The 17,641-nt window shown below is 41.0% G+C and overlaps 1 protein-coding gene and 1 pseudogene across 3 annotated transcripts in view; both read right to left on the bottom strand.

The window, feature by feature from the left end:
- Positions 1–17,641, bottom strand: part of Pip5k1b (phosphatidylinositol-4-phosphate 5-kinase type 1 beta) — a 291,725-nt gene that overhangs the window by 47,211 nt on the left and 226,873 nt on the right. The gene's annotated exons all lie outside the window — the stretch shown is intronic.
- On the bottom strand, positions 4,285–17,415 carry LOC124102930 (synaptogyrin-2-like; annotated as a pseudogene).

The raw sequence follows: 17,641 nt of genomic DNA on the forward strand, positions 1-17,641 counted from the left end.
AGATCCCATCTAATTTAAAACATAATAAAATATTAATGTCTTAATAAACTATTAAAAAGGAAAAAAAGAGCCACCCCCCAAAAAAATATCTTGTTCTGTAACTCAAAGCTATACAAAAGAAAATGCTATTTGGAAATCTCTTTATGAAAACAAATACTGAAAAATACTTAAATTTCTCTGACAACATTTGCATAAAACTTTGTCTTATCTGTAGGATGCTCTGTTTCAAATCCACTTCCATAGAGTGGGCTTTTAGTTTGAGGGGTAAATGATCCTGTGGGTGGTATTTTAGCTGCAGTAGTCTAAATAATTACTTCAGAAGCAGAAAATCTGTTTCATTAAAAAATTCTTTTTTCTCCCCTGCTTCATTAAAAAGAAATCATCCTGGTTTTTTCTTTACAGTTTGGTCTTATCACTGGGGCCTACACAACAGCCAGCACTCCCTGGCTTTGCTCACAGAACCCTAAATTTTGATTTTGATACTGGGTGGAGATCAGTAGTGCTGGGTCCAGGACATGCTGCCCCAAATAGGAAGGTCAACATTAGGAAGGTCGCTTCCTGACCTTCCTTCACCCTTCTTCCCTGAAACTGGTCAAAGACTCTCACTTAAGAGGCACTCTCCCTAAACCTGCAGGAACATCTTTACCTCTGAAAACATAGGGACACAGAAGAATATGAACAGACATGACTTGCTAAATCTCCCCCAGTTTATGTTATCAGATCATATCACTTCCTGTCCACATCTTTATCAAATTTAGCCTAAAAAACACACAGGTAGCTGCTTCTGTGGGTCTTCATTTCTGAAGGCTTCGATGCCATAGAAAACTAAATAAATTTTTATGCTTTCCTTTTTGTTCACCTGTCTTTTGTTAAAGCGGCTTCCTCCATGAACCCAGTGAAAGGTGACCACAATAATTCTCTTCCCCTCCTACAGCTGTTTCGGGAAGGCAAGGCTCTTCCCAGCCCACTTTGCAACTTGGAGCAGCCACATGACACATTTCTGGCCACGAGCTGTTCAGAGGATGCTGCTGAGGGCACAGGGGGGCAAACTCTCCCGAGAGCTCTGCAATGAGAAACCACCCTCCCATCTTTCCCCCTTGGCTCTATTTCCTTTCTGCACGAGTCCCTTGGGTGACGACATGTCTGAAGCTATGGAAGCCGTTTTGTGACCAAGGAGCAAAAAAATAAGAAGAGCAAAAAACAAAAAAGTGAGGGACGGTGGAGCAGAAAGATGGAAAGAATGTGGAACCCAGAGGATGTCACTGGGAATCTGTACCCTGGGGGGACTGCAGACCTCTGGACTTCATATCTTTTTTTTTTTTAAGACGGCACTGCTCAATCTTTTTCAGTGTCATAACATTCATGGTACTTGAAAATACTGGAACTGCCTTTTGGGGAACACAGAGGAGACTGCTGGGGGTCTCCGCTGCCCCCCACCCCTCACCACCTTAAAGACTGAGGGAGAAGGATCTCTGCATATCTGTTCGTGGCTCACAGCAGGGAAGGTTTGAGTTGAGGAGTACTTGCCCACAAACTCGGCTGAAATCACTGTGACTGACACCCAGGCTCACTTTTGCTTGACAATGCAGCAACAAGACTCATATAAATACCTTCTTTACCAACATGTAGATGCAACCAACACTGACCTATGCCCAACCCCCTTTCACGACTATCTGCTTGTACTCTTTTTTTGGGGTCAGCTATGGGACCACTTTCTGATTGACTGTGATCATATTTCATGAGGTTAAAATAGGAATACCTTTTTTTTTTTAATTGGTACCAGGGATTGGACTCAGGGGCACTCAACCAATGAGTCACATCCCAGCTCTATTTTTATTTTATTTAGAGACAGGGTCTCACTGAGTTGCTTAGTGACTCACTACTGCTGAGGCTGGCTTTGAACTTGTAATCCTCCTGCCTCAGCCTCCTCAGTCTCTGGAATTACAGGTGTGTACCACCACGCCTGGCCAAAATAGGAATATTTTAAAATGATACATCTGAGAATATACTCATAGTGGTTGAGGAATTGCAGATTTTAAAGGAAAAAAGCTTTATTTGTATGGAGAAGTTCATTTTGTGTGTCAAATTATTATATTTTTATACAGTTTTAGGTTTGTATACACCATGCTCCTGGCAAAAATTGATTTTTCTATCTACCTATCATTTATGTTTCTAAATAAGTACCTTTTGTTAACTCCACCAGTGCAAACCTGACAGGGATGATGCTATATTAAATAAAATAATACCTATAAAGTGTTTGCCAGACTACATGGTATAGAGTAGGCATCCAATACATGTGTTTTGGGATTATTATAAATCAAAATGTAAGAATTATGCATTAAATAATGGTAGTCAGTTTAAAAAGTTCTCTTCTATATTGGTGCTCTAAAAAGACATGGACATTATTAGATAAATTCTATAAACTATGAAGTTCTCACCATCCCCCCACCCCCCATTATGTAATTATTTCAATCTGAGGCCAGCTCTCTGGTGACCTATCTTCCTGTTTTGGCAAAGAAGTGCCACACTCAAGTTACATCTGAGAGCTGCAGGCTCTTCAACAAAAATATCCAATTCCCTGGTTCCCCACAGTTCATACTGAGAGGGCTTTATATGGCGCCCCTTGTTTATCAAGAGCTGTTTTCATGTCACTGAGGCAAGGAAATGAATTTAAAATCTGTCTTAACCACAGGATGATACATGAAACGAATGATAATCAAGAGCAAATTGGAGAACTCTGTTTCACAGCACCTGGGCTGATGAGCTCAAGGCATCTGTTTGCATTTGAAAATTCAGACATATTAATTATTGTTGCAAATGTGGATAGGAGCAAGTGATCAATACACATCTTCCTGGAATTAAATTCTTCATACAATGGCATTTTCATTTTTCATTGGGGATCCCTTCTTAGTTCAACCAAGCATAAGCACTCAAATGTTGCATTTGGATAATTAAGAAACGTTTTTCTGAGCACTTATGCCAAAGACTGTGAACGATAATAACCATCAGGGTTATGCTGTTTTGCCCTCTGGCATGCTTCCTTTAGTGCCAGGATCATAGCCAGCTCTGCACTGGTCATCTTGCCTAACTCTGTCCTCCAAACTCTCGTTGTATAGATCTTTTGTTGAACTGAATACCACTTTCTTTCCACTGCATTGATTTTTACAAACACTGTAGTTTCTTAGGAGCAAATATTTTCCACCTTTTCCAACTTCTCTAGCATCTTATCCACTGTCCTGTGACTAGAAGGCCTTACCCAAATGTTGGGATATAAAATTAAAGTATGCAAGAATATATTGAGAGATGTGGCAAATATCCTAGCTTGAGATGCTGAGACAAAGCAATGTCCATTTGGAGAATTCAGAACTTTCTGGTGGGCTGGTAGGGCAGGACCAATGTAAGTTGATTTGATGAGGGTTGAGAAAACACTATGAAGGTAAAATGAATTGACTCATGCCCTCAGCTATCAGAGAACACATCGAGTTCACCACAGTAGGCTAACTTCAAGGACTTATGTTTGATTCCTAGGGTAAGACAAACAGGGGTGGGGCTGGGCTGAGGGAATAAAGTAAGTATGCAAGAGAGCTTTAAGTTAAAATAGGATCTGGGCACAGTGGCACACATCTGTTATCCCAGCAACTTGGGAGGCTGAGGCAGGAGGATCGCAAGTTTGAGGCTAGCCTTGGCAATTTAGTGAGGGCCTAAGCAACTTAGTGAGACTCTGTTTCAAAACAAAAAATAAAAAGGGCTGTGGGATGTGGCTTAGTAGTAAAGTGCCTCTAGGTTCAATCCCCAGGATGAGAAAAAAAAGTTAAAACAGGAAGAATATCTATAAAATATCAAGTCTCAGCATAACAAGTAAAAGTGCTTTCCCCATGTGTCATGAAGCAGTCCTGGTGGGAGATGGCAGGGTCTGCTGGGAGACAAGGAGCAATGGTGGCTCTCAATGGGACTGGACTTGTTTGTATGCACCCAGGGAGCACTAGGGACTTACAGGTAAACCTGGACAGTACTTGCCAGGGCACTTGGCATCTGTCATTGCAGGTGGAACAAGTACCAGTGAAATCTGGGCATTTGACTAGAATCCCTCATAACCAATGACTTTGAACATCTTTTCATGTGCTTCTAAGCCATTTGTAATTCTTCTTTTATAAAGTGCTTATTCAAGTTATTGCAATCATTACTTTCTGATGAGACCATAGAACAGGATCCATGGACTGAGATACATAGGAAGGAATTGAGGAATTGAAGAGAGAGAGAGAGAGAGAGAGAGAGAGAGAGAGAGAGAGAGAGAAGAGGAGAGAATATGCATTATTAGATGTTGAAAGACCTAGTCTCTTTCCTATCAGATGTCCCAGGAGGCTGCCAGCCAGGACTTACCTATCAAACAAGAAACTGGAATCATCTCTATAGTCAGTGTGGCCAGCTCAACAGCAAAGACTGAAAGATACTAATATTGGTTCCATCATAAGGTCCCATTCCAAGTCACCTTTTAGTAGAGCTTGGCCACTGACCCAAACATCTGACTAGAGTGTCCAATATGAAAGATGCAGGCTAAAACAAACAGGAAAAGGCAACCTGAATGAAGATTGAGACCAAAAAGGGAGAGGAGACAAGAATCAGGGCAAGACCGAAATTACAATCCTCATAACCTCAGAGAGAAATGAGAAGCAATGACAGCCATGAAATAAGGAAAGCTGGCTAAGCCAAAAACAAAACCTCAGGGAAGAAAAAGAATTCTTAGACAACAGGGTAACGGAAATTAAAAATGGAGTTGAAGGATTAGGAGATAAAGTTGAGGAAACCTCTCAGAAATAGAACAGAAAAATAAACAGATCAAAATGAAGAGAGAAAAGTAAATATGTTGGAGTACAAATCCAGAAGATTCTACATGCATAAAAGGAAGAAGAAAGAGAGGAGGAAATTAAAAAAAAATTAAGAAAAATTCCCCATACTTTAAAAACATAGTTTGCAGATGGAGAATGCTCTGTGTGCTTCCTACACTAGGTGAAAACAGACCTATACCAAGGAGCTCCATTGTGAAACACTGAGAGAAAACTGGAAAGATTCTGGGAAGATGATATAGGTCATCATTAGGAAATTGGGAATCAGAACAGTACTGGATTTCCCAAGTAATTGGGAAGGAAAAGATAATGAGCAAAGCCTTCAAAATTTTGGAGGGGGAAAAAAAAAGGTTTACAATATAGAATTTAATACTAGCTACCCTTATCAATTAAGTGTGAGGGTTACAATAAGACATAGACATATGGGTCCTCTAGGATTTTTCCTCTACTGTACTTCACCAGAATGAGGGAGTAAATCAACAGAGGAAGATGTATATGACAAACAGGGGAACCAACACAGACAGGTGACTACGATCCTTACAACAATGGAGAAGGGAGATTCCCCCCAGTAACAACCATGCAGCAAGCCCTAGAGGACGGCTAGTCCAGACTGGGGCAGATCAGAGACTCTGGGGGGAACTTCTGCAAGAAAATGAAATGAACAGAAGCTAATGCATTTAAATGGTATGAGAAGCAATCAAGGCAATTGGTGAAGAACATGGATTTCCATTAAAGAAAAAGAAATAAAAAACTAACTAAAGAAAGTACAAGACAACTCTCTGTTACAGGGGAAAGCTGAGTAATACAGGAAAGAAAAATCACAGTATAGTTGACTTTCTGTTCTGCAGATGGGGAATCCTCAGAGTTAACCAACTATGAGTTGAAAAATTTTGAAAAAAACAATTGCACTTGTACTGAACATGTACAAACTTATGTCTTGTCATTATTCCCTTAGCAATACTGTATAACAGCTATTTATATAGCAATTTCATTGCATTAGGTATTATAAGTAACCTAGAGATGATCTGAAGTATACAGAGGGAAGTGTGTAGATTACATGCAAACACTGCACGATTTTATATACAGGATTTAAACACTGATTTTGGCATCCACAGGGGGTCTTGTAACTCCAGTCCCCCTGGATAATAAAGGATGACTGTACACCATAATATTTACACAGCCATAATGAATACTCAATATTGATCTAAGTGCCATGATGACGTAGGTATACTATGAAGCAGGAAATGTGGTGTGGGAGGCAATGGAAGCAGAAGAGTGCATGTATGTGGTAGGGATAACGTGGGGAAAAGACATCAATCTTCATTTTCTTGAAGGAGAAGTTATTAGCTAAGGCCTAAACCTGAATGATGAAGAAAGAGCAACATAAGCATGCTATTTAGAGATATGGAATTAATTGCAAAGGAATTAGCTAAGAGTGTTGAACTTTGCTGCATCTAGGGACAGTCAAGTGTGCGGGAGGTGGACAAGGATCTGTTCTTTTTCCTAACAAAATATATAAGCTCTCTGTTAAACTCTGCACATAATTTTGAAGCAAAACCAAAACAGATAAAATGGCTGGATGACATAATGTTAAAAGGTTCTTTACATTTCCAAAGCTCTGTGATTCTTTTAGGGTAAGTTTTGTTACTGGGATTGGAAAAGCATCAAGAGTGGTCAAGGAAAAGGCAAAGAAGTAGACACTTGATCCATTTCCCAAACAAGCCTTGACTTGATCTCGGAATGCTGCCCTCTCTCCTGTCACAACTCAGTGATGACAAAGAAAATGGCCAGTAACAGCAGTTGGAATTACTAGGGCACTGGCTTAGGAGCACTCACATATAAATAAAAGACAAAACACCTGTCCCCAAGCTAAATGCTTGTATCTCAGAAGCACCTTTCCAGTGAGATGAGAGACCAATGAAAAGACAGAGAAAAGCTGCCAATTTTTTTTTCTCCAAGTGATCAGGATGAAATTTTCATTTTATCCGAATTCTTCATTTAATAAAAAATCTGGACATTTTCAAGTTCTTTTGTGAACTTCCAAACACTAACTTTTAATGTGGCTGGCCAGAAAAATAATGAGCTCCTTTCCATCATAATGCAGTTCATCTTTATTACTCTATCCTTGAAAACAGGCTATTAAATAATTACATTTTGGATTAATACTATCCTGAATTGAGAGTTTATCATTGTCTCCTAATCCCTCATTCCACTCACCTAATTCTCCTGATGCCCATAACTGTCATGAACTAAAAGCAAAAGACAGCTTGTGGTAGATGAGCTTGGTCTGCCTGTGGGGAGGCAGAGCAGGGCCAGTGCTCTGGAGTCGGTGAATCCTTAGCAGGTTTCCTCTGGTGGACTTCCGCTGTGGAATCCTTTCCCCTAAAGATCAACAACTCATCTAAATGACAGGTTAGGGAGCTGGCTGCTGTGGAGATAATTCCGTAGGTAACAGAGGGATTAAACAGAGGATGCCAGGGATCCATTTTCTTCTTTCCTTGGAGAAAATTACATTGGCTGCTCTTCTTGTATGTTTAAGGTCTATCAGGGAAACAAACTTAAATTTGGGATTCTGGCAGAGTCCTAAATTGAGGGCCCCTGGATGGAGCGGGACATAACATGAGCCTTGAAAAAGTTCACCCATCGTGCATCTCTCAGAAGGCCCAAACTGACCTTTAAGTGGAGCAGGGAAGCCGGAGAAGCGGGGAATCTTAAAGAGAATTTCTGTGCTTGGCTATAGAATCAGGGATCTTTGTAGAAGCAAGACCAGATGCTGAGCATAAGTGCAACTTGGCCTCAGGTCAGAGGGGTTGAGCTGGGAAGCAGATTTGGGTGGGTGGGCACATTTCCTTGGGGACTGTTACTATCTTAAGGCAAGGGTGCTTTTGCTTAGGACTCATCCAGGCAGGTGTGACCTATCCTCTTTAATGTAATCTGAAAATGCATTCACTTTGTGTGGTTTGTATTTTGAGCAATAGATGTTATATATTAATTCCTTGAAAGAGCCCAGCTGTGGTTCAGCTGAGCCACAGGCAAAGACATTGCTTCATTTCTTGATCCGATACAGAGAGTTTATCTCCAAAATCCTTTTCTTATAATCTAAGAATCCCTTCAGAAGCTTTCTAAAAGGAAGGTTTCAGGGCCCTCTTTCTAGAAGCAAATACCTGGATGTAGGAATTAGTCACATTGAGAAGCATTTCTCTAGAGTGCCAATGGAGGAGGGATGGAGAATTGGTGGCTCTACAGAGATCCACCTGCAAACCACTCTTCCAAGATGAAGCATAGTGGCTAATGTCAAGGAAATAAAGATGGAGGTTTTGTTTTTGTTTTTTTGATAAGTTAGAGTATCCAAAGCCTGGACAATTTCCCCTTTTTCTTTTTTTTGCAATATGACTTATCCATAAATTAGATCCATTAGAAAACATCTAATACAGGAAAAGCATCTGGAAATACTATCATGCACTAATTCCTGAAGAAATAAGTGTGCATTCTTTGAATTAATGCTGAATCTTAAATAATTCTTCATAAAATGTCAGATATCTGAAAAATTCACTTCAATTTCCTGCCCATGCAGAAATATGTGAGGAATCATGTGAAAAGCTAATCACTTAGCTTTACAGAGGCAGTTCCACAGTTTACTAAAAAAAAAAAAAAAAAGACAGGCATCTGGTAAACTCCAGCTGCAAACTGGAGGTGATGTAAATCCAATCCCCCCTTTTTCTGGGGGTGGGGAGGGGAAACTAAATGAACAGGCATCTTGTGAAGCGTCTGGGAGGTCCGATGTTCTGTGAATGGGTCCAAGCCACATTGGGAGAGAGATGTGACCCTTCCCCTATGCTCTCTGGTACTACAAGCATTCCTACAACAGTCTTAATTCCTGATAGGAGACATTCTTCTCTTGGGAATAAAGCAGGGTTTTGCTTCAGGATCCTCAGGAATGTCCTTCTCCTCTAAACATGTGTCATCATTTTCTTGGCAACCTAGTTTCCTGACACTGGGAAAAAGTTGGCTAAATCCTGCCTTAGCTGTACCCCCTCCATGATGTGTGTGTGTTCCAGGCTGAAATGTATTGAATTGATGAGAGGGGATGCAGTGGTGGCTTCAGACACCAGGTATTGGCAATAAAAGTCGAGTCGTCTTCTGGGACATGCCTGATGGCTCTTCTTCCATGCTGTGTCTGCTGCCTTGTCAGAGGCAGACTTACCTGGATTTCCCACTCTTACAGACCTCCAGTTCTCCAGCCAAAGAACCTTTCTATCTATTCCATGTGTCTGGAATTAGCTAAGACATCTCTGAGTATTTACAACCTATCAGTACCAGGGAAAGCATTACTGTCAGATTTGTTGGTAAATACTGTGGTCTGTAATTGCACAGATCATCCAAAAAAAATTACAGCTACTTTACATACTATCATTACACTGGCATGATAATAAATTGGTTCTATGATTCCTTTCATAAGAGTATACATGATTCCTGTTCTTGCATGCCCTCTCCCTCTGTAAAGCTTTGATCTTTGTAATTATTATTATTATTTTTAAAGATCTTACATCTACCTGGCTTTTGCTCTGCTCATGAGGCCATTATTTACATCCTGTCTCAGCTGTACTTTGCAACACTAGGGTTGAGAGTGGGCAAACTGCATTCCCCAGATCCTCATGCCCCTTTGCTGGGTTCTGCTCTTTAGGGAATGGGTGAGGTGAGAAGAGAAGTCTCTGGCTCTCTTCTCCCTCATTTTTCTTTCTCCTTCTTCGGGCAGTATCTCTGAAGGTGGCTGCGTTCCTGCCACTACCCCAACTCTTTAGGTAGTGCTCTTCTACACTGTCCCTGAGTCTAAGCTCTTGAAGGTGTCAGGGCTAATGCTGTGAGCCGCTTCTTCTTTTATCTGGATTTCTGCAACTTCCCCCATTCTTCTTCCAGTTTCCCCACACTTTGTAACCAATTCCCTTCAAAATTCCAAGTTTGTTTTCTGTTTTCTTGACTGAACTCTGACTAATAAAATACCCACTGGTGGCTTTTGTAAACAAACACACACCCCCCCATACACACACACACACACACACCCTATGTTTTGTCCCAGATAGTGAAACTTAGGGGGAAGTTGCAAGGTGTTGACACCTTGAAGCACTTGGCTTTTTTTTTTTTTGTACTTGGAATTGAACCCATAAGTGCTTTACCACTGAGATACATCCCCAGTCCTTTTTAAAAATTAGCTCTTTTTAGTTATGCATGACAGTAGAATCTACAAATCTTAGCCATGAGGAAATTTATCCATAGGGACCACCATTTTAAAAATCCATTCTTGTGTCCTATATCATACTAACATAATTCCAAGAAAGTAGTGCTCAATAAATTTGAGTTGAATGGAGGTCATTTAAGATTTGTGTTATCAATTTGATCATTACCTGACTCCTTGTGTTTCCATAGAAACTTCTATTAGACTGGTACTTTTGCTCTCTGCCTCTTCACCTGTTCTTCCCCAGAAGACATAGAACTTACTCTTCTACAACATTGAAAGAAGAAACTGGCATGTTAGTTTCCTGCAAGCTCCCTCAGTCATTTTTATTTTTACTTTTTGAAAGAAAAACATTTATTCCATCTCCAATCCAGTCTCACAACCTAAGGACAAGAGCATCTTCTCTCAAGGCTTTTTTAGTACATTCAAATTAGTGCAGGGTGCCTCTGCCCTCCCCATACTCCAAAACTAGTTGAATATTTACATAAAGCTGGGTGTTCTCATTAGGCAAAGTCCCTCCCTGCTGTCCTGGTAGGAGCAAGAAGGAAGTGCTGTCCAGCTCTGCCTGGGGCGGGCAGCAGCCCCACCCCTGCTATGGCTGTCAGGGAGGGAACCAGCCCAGAGGTGGTCGGCACAGTGGCGACCCCAGAGGATTCAGCATTGAGTTTGGCCTGGCCTGAGGCCTAGCAAGGGACAAGGGGGCAGACCTGAGTGAGGATGCAGGGAGCCTAAGCCAGTATTAGACACAGGTACAAGGACTCCCAACCTCTGTCTTTGGCAGAAAACCCAAATAACTGGCTACTGCAGCCCAGGCTGAGCTGGGCTCCTTCAGGATGGAGGGATGCTGGGGCCCTTGGCAAAAGGGAACATCATCCACACCTTCCTGCTTCTGGCTACTCCAACAAGGTTAGCAAGTCGTTAAAAGCACTGAAGGCTGGGGGTTTAGCTCAGTGATGGAGTGCTTGCCTAGCATATGCAAGGCCCTGGGTTCAAGTCCCAGAACTGTGGGGAAGAGGAGAAAGCCAATGAGAAAACATCTAACTAAAAACCCTTTCCTAAAAAAAATGCCCATGTAGGTCAGTGACTGCAAAGCCCCTTTGGGCACATGCACTTGGGTGTGTTCTGCCAACTAGAAGCAGGCGTGGGAAGGCCGGCCCTCTGGGCTGTCAGCTGCAGCAGGTGTGGCCAGAGGAGGAACTGCCGCTCGGGGAGGCAGGCCTGGAGGAAAAGTCCAGGGCAGAGGGGAGGCCCCAGGGTGCCCTCCCTGCCCACTCACTCCCTGTGACCACTCAGTACACAGTGGGTGGCTGGTAGCCCTCAGTGGTGTCCACACTCTGAGTGAAGGGTGGCTGCTGGTAGTTATCCACTGATGCACTGGAGTAGGAGGTGTAGGCTGTGTTGGGGTCTGGGGTGGGGTCTACATAGTTCGGGATAAAGGTGTCCACTCCGGCTGTGTAGCGCTGGTAGGCCAGGGAAGCCAGTGTGCCCCAGGAGAAGACAGAGAAGAAGCTGAAGGTGATCACTGCCCGAGTCGAGTCAGCTCCCACCAACATATCTTCCAGCTTGGTGGCTGCCCACTGGTTGGTGAGGAAGCAGAAACTAACAAACCACAGGAAGGTCCAGAGAGCTGAGAAGAGCTGGTCGCCAGTGACCAGGTACTTGTGGTCAGTGGCATTGCTGATCTAGGGAAAATAGGCATCAACCACAAAAAAGAAGGCTGAGGCCAGGAAGGCCAGCAGGCCGATGGCTCAGGTGCCCTCACTGTGACTGAACACACAGTGCAGCTTGGAGGATTCAGGGGCACTGCGTATTCAGAGGACGGGCCACCACCTGCAGCTGTGCCAGGAAGCACTACAAGTGGAGAGAGCTGCTCGCCTTGGCCGCGCCTTAGGCTCCACTCTCTATGTTGCTGCTGCCAGTCCTTTTTAATTTTTATTTTGAGACAGGATCTTACTAAGTTTCTAAGGGTCTTGTTAACTTGTTGAGGCTGGCCTTGAATTTGGAATCCTCCTGCCTAAGTCTGAGTTGCTGGGATTTTAAGCACGCACACCTGCACCCCGCTGCCACTTGGTTATTTCAACAAATGTTTTGATAGCACTTACTATGTGTCAGGAGGTGTTATATGTGCTTTCCTATCATTATTTCATTTACTGTTTAGGATAACCCACTGAGAGCAGGAGTATAATAATCTACATTTGACAAATGGGGAAACCAACGAACATAAAAGTAAAGTAACCTGTCCAATGTTAGATGGGTGGAAGTGGCAATTTGAAGGCCAAAGTTTTTAGTGATGATTTGTTAATCACAGCCAATCAGGCAGAGCAAGAGGAATACCTGAGGTGGTGGAGAAAGTAGGTTTGTCTGCAAGTCAGGAGTAACCAGATTATGAAGCATAACAGCAGAGTTTGCAGAGGCCAATTCAACATTCCTCAGCAACCTGGGCATCACCTGTGAGGGGCTGAGAAGCCCTTGACTGGGGTCTCAGCATAGCAGGTAGTTGTGATAGCCCTAGCAGATACTGCAGATGTGCCCCAACTCTTCCCTAGGGTTAGAGTTAGAGATCTGGAATCACTAGGAAATACTTGCAACCAATTTTCATTCACAGTAAATGTTCCTGCTCACCTCGCAACATCAACAGAAGATACAGGATTGTCAAAACCAAGCAGAAACCTTTCTAACAAAAGTCTCTTCTCAATGATAAGGTAGTGACTCTAAGTCCATCTGGAGAGCTGGGAATAAAGCTCGAGGAAATAGCTGTTTCTTGTTACTTGTGAATTTAAATTAATGGGCTATCTTTTTAAAGATGTTTGAACACTTGAACATCTTTGAAAATGAAAATCCTCACTCAAAAATCATAGAAAAGGCAAAACAGAGGAGGAAGAAGAGAACTTGTGCAGATGTGAACAAATTTCCATTAAAAGCATCATTTAAAACTCATCTCGCCTGAGAAGTGACAACACGAATGAGCACAGCTGTGAAATAACAGCCTTATCCTCTGTTATTAGTGCTCTGGGTGGATGGCAAGGCTCCAGTTTTTAGCCACGTGGCCTTTAAAGTTACCTAATGTTGCTAAGCATCAGTTTCTTCATCTGTAAGCTAGAAATAATAAACATACTTACCTTACAGAGACACTATGAGAATTAAATGTCTGGATGCAGGTGAAAAGCTTAACACAGAATCTTACTAAGGTCTCATAGTTAGTTATTACTGTAACTGTTATAGTTATTAGATTATTATTTATGACTTATAATATGGCAAGCACTATGAGAGAAAAGTTGCCAGAGCATTGCCAATGACTTCTAGAACAAAGTCCCCCATTTTGCCTACTAGAAATACATTACGTATTATGTAGCAAAAGAAGATGACTCAAATAGGGTCAGAATTCACACTAGGAAAAATACTCTACACACAGCTCACAAAAAGGATAAGACCAAAAGCACTTGGAGACCATGATGAAAGGATGACACAGTGAAAAGAACAAGAGATTAGGACCCTAGAAACCAGTGTCCCAGTTGACATCTTACCAGCACACTCGGATGTATCACCTAAGGTCTCCGCATTTCCATTTCCTTCTCTTTCAGACAAATCAAAAGAAAGGTCCCTAACCTACTTTAAGATGCCTCTACTTTAAATGTGAGTGGTAAGCAATTTGTGTGGGGGGACTTGTGACTAGAGGCAACTATTCACCCTTCTCCTAGGTACTTGAAGAAGGGGGCCCAGGACTGCTGCCAGATCTGCTGGGTCAGCCTCTGAGATTTAGAACCCTGAATTTATTTTTTTTGCTTGCTCTCTCTCTCTCTCCATGTGCAAATGACCAGTGGCTTCTCCTCTGATATATCTGCTCTTCTCACAAAACTCCAAATGTCTCCAGGCTGAATTAACTATTAAAAATAGTCACTAGCAAAACCCAGGAGTGGCTGGAGAGGTGATGCTGGTAAGGGCATCTCTGACAGAAAAAGTAAAGATAGATCTGAATGAAGTGGGCTTTTGATCCTTATGCATAATTAGAGCTTCAGCTTTGCTGCCAACTGTGCAGGAAATCACGAGAAGAATGAATATTCATGTGTGTAACTTATTTCTATAACATTAAGTTGAACTGCTCTTCATTTTGAGATAAAACTCATTTGCCTCTGTATTTCTTAGTGCTCAGTTTATACCTCCTTTAAAAGAACAGACTTCCTACCAGGAAAGAAAAATTCAACTGTTAAAAATTCAAAACTTAAATCCACTATTTTCTTGTGAAGCATGTGTCTATGACAATTTCAATTCATGTCTACAATCTGCATGTTCTAATACAAGGCTATACAGTAGAACTTGAAAACATATACTTCCAATCAGCAGGTTAAATATACACTTTAAAGATGATTCATTTTTTTTTCTTTGCTTCCTAGTCAATTTTTGGAGAAAAGAAATAAAGAGAATGGATTGTAAGAGACAAATGGCATTTTTGAAGTTATAAAGAATAATCCTTAAAAAAGATAGAATTCTAAGAGACAGCAGTTCCCCGGTATATAATTTAGGTATAGAAACATACAGCACTAATCAATACCTTTCAAAGTTAAGGAATCTAAAAAGACTGTCAGAATGACAATTGCTAGTTGAAGTATTTACCGCTTATTTTAGCACAGATATGAATAGCACAATGTCAAAATGAGAGAACAGACACTTTGAACAGAAAAATGATTCAGATACAGAGAAAAATCTTACCTTGGAATTATAATATCAATATTCAAAACATTTTCATTTTCTTCAATGCTTTTTCTTCCCAGGATGTTTGTATGAGGTTTTAATAACTTAGTAGGTCAGCTGAGACTTAGAAGTGTGTCTACTTTTATTGCCTCAAAAATACCACATAGGGCAGTAAGAGAAAAAAATGATGCAAACAAAAAGGTGACAATTTCTTTAGCTTGCTGGTGAGGTTCCCTGTTGAATAAATAGGTTGGGGAAATAGGGATGTGGCCTCCCTGGAATTCTTGTGCCACTACTTCTCTTTGGGGTGTTTAGCACTTCCACCTCTTTTCTTTCTTATTTCCCTAAGGCTGTGGTTGAGACTCAAGGTATATTTTTCAGCTTCTTACATATATCAAGGTTGAAAGCAGAAATACCTATGAGAGCAGGCAGGTGACAACACAGAAGAATGAAGCAGAGAGCACTGACCTGGAGGGTCTAGGGTTCTGCCTTCCAGCTGACAAATCCCAGGAGCAAAAGGTCAAGTGGCCTCAAAGTTACTGACTTTTCAAATCAATCTGGGTATTTCAGTGAAGCCATTTGATTTCTGAATGTTGGTTCATTTTAAGAACATTTTGGGTTTAAGGAAATATTTGGTTCTGGGTTGCATATCCTAGACCGAGTACCTACTTGATAGTAGCCTGGGCTACAGTGCTGCTGGTGGGCCAGCCTGGGGAGTGCCCAGACTGACTTCCAAGGCCAGCTTAGAGCCAGCTCTCCCAGCCTTTCCATAACCTTGGTAAGCTTCCAATTCTGCTCGTCCTCAGATGAAACAGTTTCTTGTTCTTGCTACTGAACCCTGATAGCTAAATATAAGAGATAAAATGGCAACTTGGACATACAATGCCAAAGAAGATTTATTTGAAGCAATTTACTTCAAAAAATAGAATGTTTATACTCTGTTTCTGTGTATGTATAATTTGCCGAAATACATTCTGCTGTCATGTATAACTAAAAAGAACAAATAAAAAAGGAAGAATATCATAGAGAACTGAATTTTAAATTTCCCCCATCCAAATCTATATGCTAGCCAGCATCAGTGTAAAGAAAAGTAGCAAGAATTATAGAACAGCTCTAGGAACATGCAGAGTAGAGAATATAGAGAAAGCTTTCAATACTGGGAGTCAGAAGAAGGCTAGATGCCGGGGAAATTCTCTTATTAATTCTCAGGAGTTTAATACCTTTGGCTAAGAGATGGGACATTTAACAACAAAACCCATACTACCACAAAAAACACAAGCAAAAAGCATTTTAATTTTTGTGCTGAGATTTCAGTAAATGATTTGATCATATCTAATTATATGTCCCTGATTATTATCACAGTAGCAAACTGTAGAAAAGCACCATTGAATCACATGAGATTTGTTCTTGATCTCACTGAGGACTTCCTGCAGCTTTCCAGCTATCTTTCCAGTTACCATTTATTTATGCTTGAGAGACAAAGAACATTATACAGACTCCTATGTTTGGTTGCACCATGCAGATAGGAAAAACCATTGCTCGACTAATTTACCTACCAAATGTGAACATCCAAGGTACACATTAATATTAGGTATTATATATTACTTTAAGTCACTTTAAATCTTTCCAATCCAAGGAAGCTAATCATATTTAGTGACTTTTATGTAGTTCAGGTGAGTTAAATAATTTATAATAGAGTCTTATTTATTGGCCTCGAAAGCAGATAATCCAAAGGTGGGCCCAGCTTAGATCTGTGGCTCACCTAGCTGTTTTCTTCACTTCTCCAGACCTAGGGTGACAACTGCCTAATTTGCTACCTCTCTGTTCCTGTATCTAACTGAGAGAGAAGGGAACAGTGATATAAAATAATCTATACAGCAAGTCTAACTACCAGACTTTAATTTGCCAAATGACCAAGCTAGACTCTACAGTTATGCATGTATTAAAAATGAAACTAGCATATTGATTCTTTTTCTGGAAGTGAACCAAGCTGCCAGCCTGGAAGTAGAAAATAACTTAGGATTTAAGAAATACTTCCACATAATTTATTTTTCCAGCGCTGGGGATGGAACCCAGAGTCTTGTGCATGCTAGGAAAGTACTTTATAACAGAGATACAACCCTAGCCCATAAATACGATCTTGATTCTTGAGATCTAGGTTTCAACCAGAACTAGTTTAACCTACTAGTTCCTCTCCTGAAACTGATGTTAGTCATACAAGTGTATATATAAAACTAGAAGATAAAACAGCGAAGCTCACAGATAGTGTTCTGATCTTTTTGTAAAGATGTCATTTTTCTATCACTAGAACCAATATTGAAGAGTATTTTGTTTAAAAAGGAATAAAACGAATAAATAATTACACTTTTATAGAAGAAATTTTAGTAACCTACCCTAATACTTAAATCCACATTAACTATTTGAGAGTCACTGCGTTCGTTTCCCGTGGCTGTTGGAATGAGTAATAATTTGGTGGGTTGAATCAATACAAATTTATTATATTACATCTCTGGAGATGAGAAGTCCTAAAAGTTAAGCTGTTGGCAGGGCTGTACTCCTTGGTGGATGCCCTAGCAGAGAATCCATTTGCTTGCACTTTTCAGCTTCTAGACTCCACCTGCCTTCCTTGTTCATGGCTTCTTCCTCCATCGTCAAAGCCAGTGGCACCGCATCTTCAAATTCTTTTGTCTCTATCCTTTGCTTCTGGTATCACATCTTCTCTGATTCTGATCCTCCTCTTTTTTCTTCTCACAAAGATCTTGTGATTACACTGAGCCTCTCTGGCTACACTGGCAAAGTCCTTTTAATCATATATAGTAACCTATTTATAGGTTTCAGAAATTAATCTGTGGACAGCTTTGGAGGCCATCATTCT

The sequence above is a fragment of the Marmota monax genome, unplaced genomic scaffold (genome assembly GCF_021218885.2).
Source record: "Marmota monax isolate L192 unplaced genomic scaffold, Marmota_monax_Labrador192_F-V1.1 WCK01_AAM20220418_F8-fsc00059, whole genome shotgun sequence".
Taxonomy (NCBI): Eukaryota; Metazoa; Chordata; class Mammalia; order Rodentia; family Sciuridae; genus Marmota; species Marmota monax.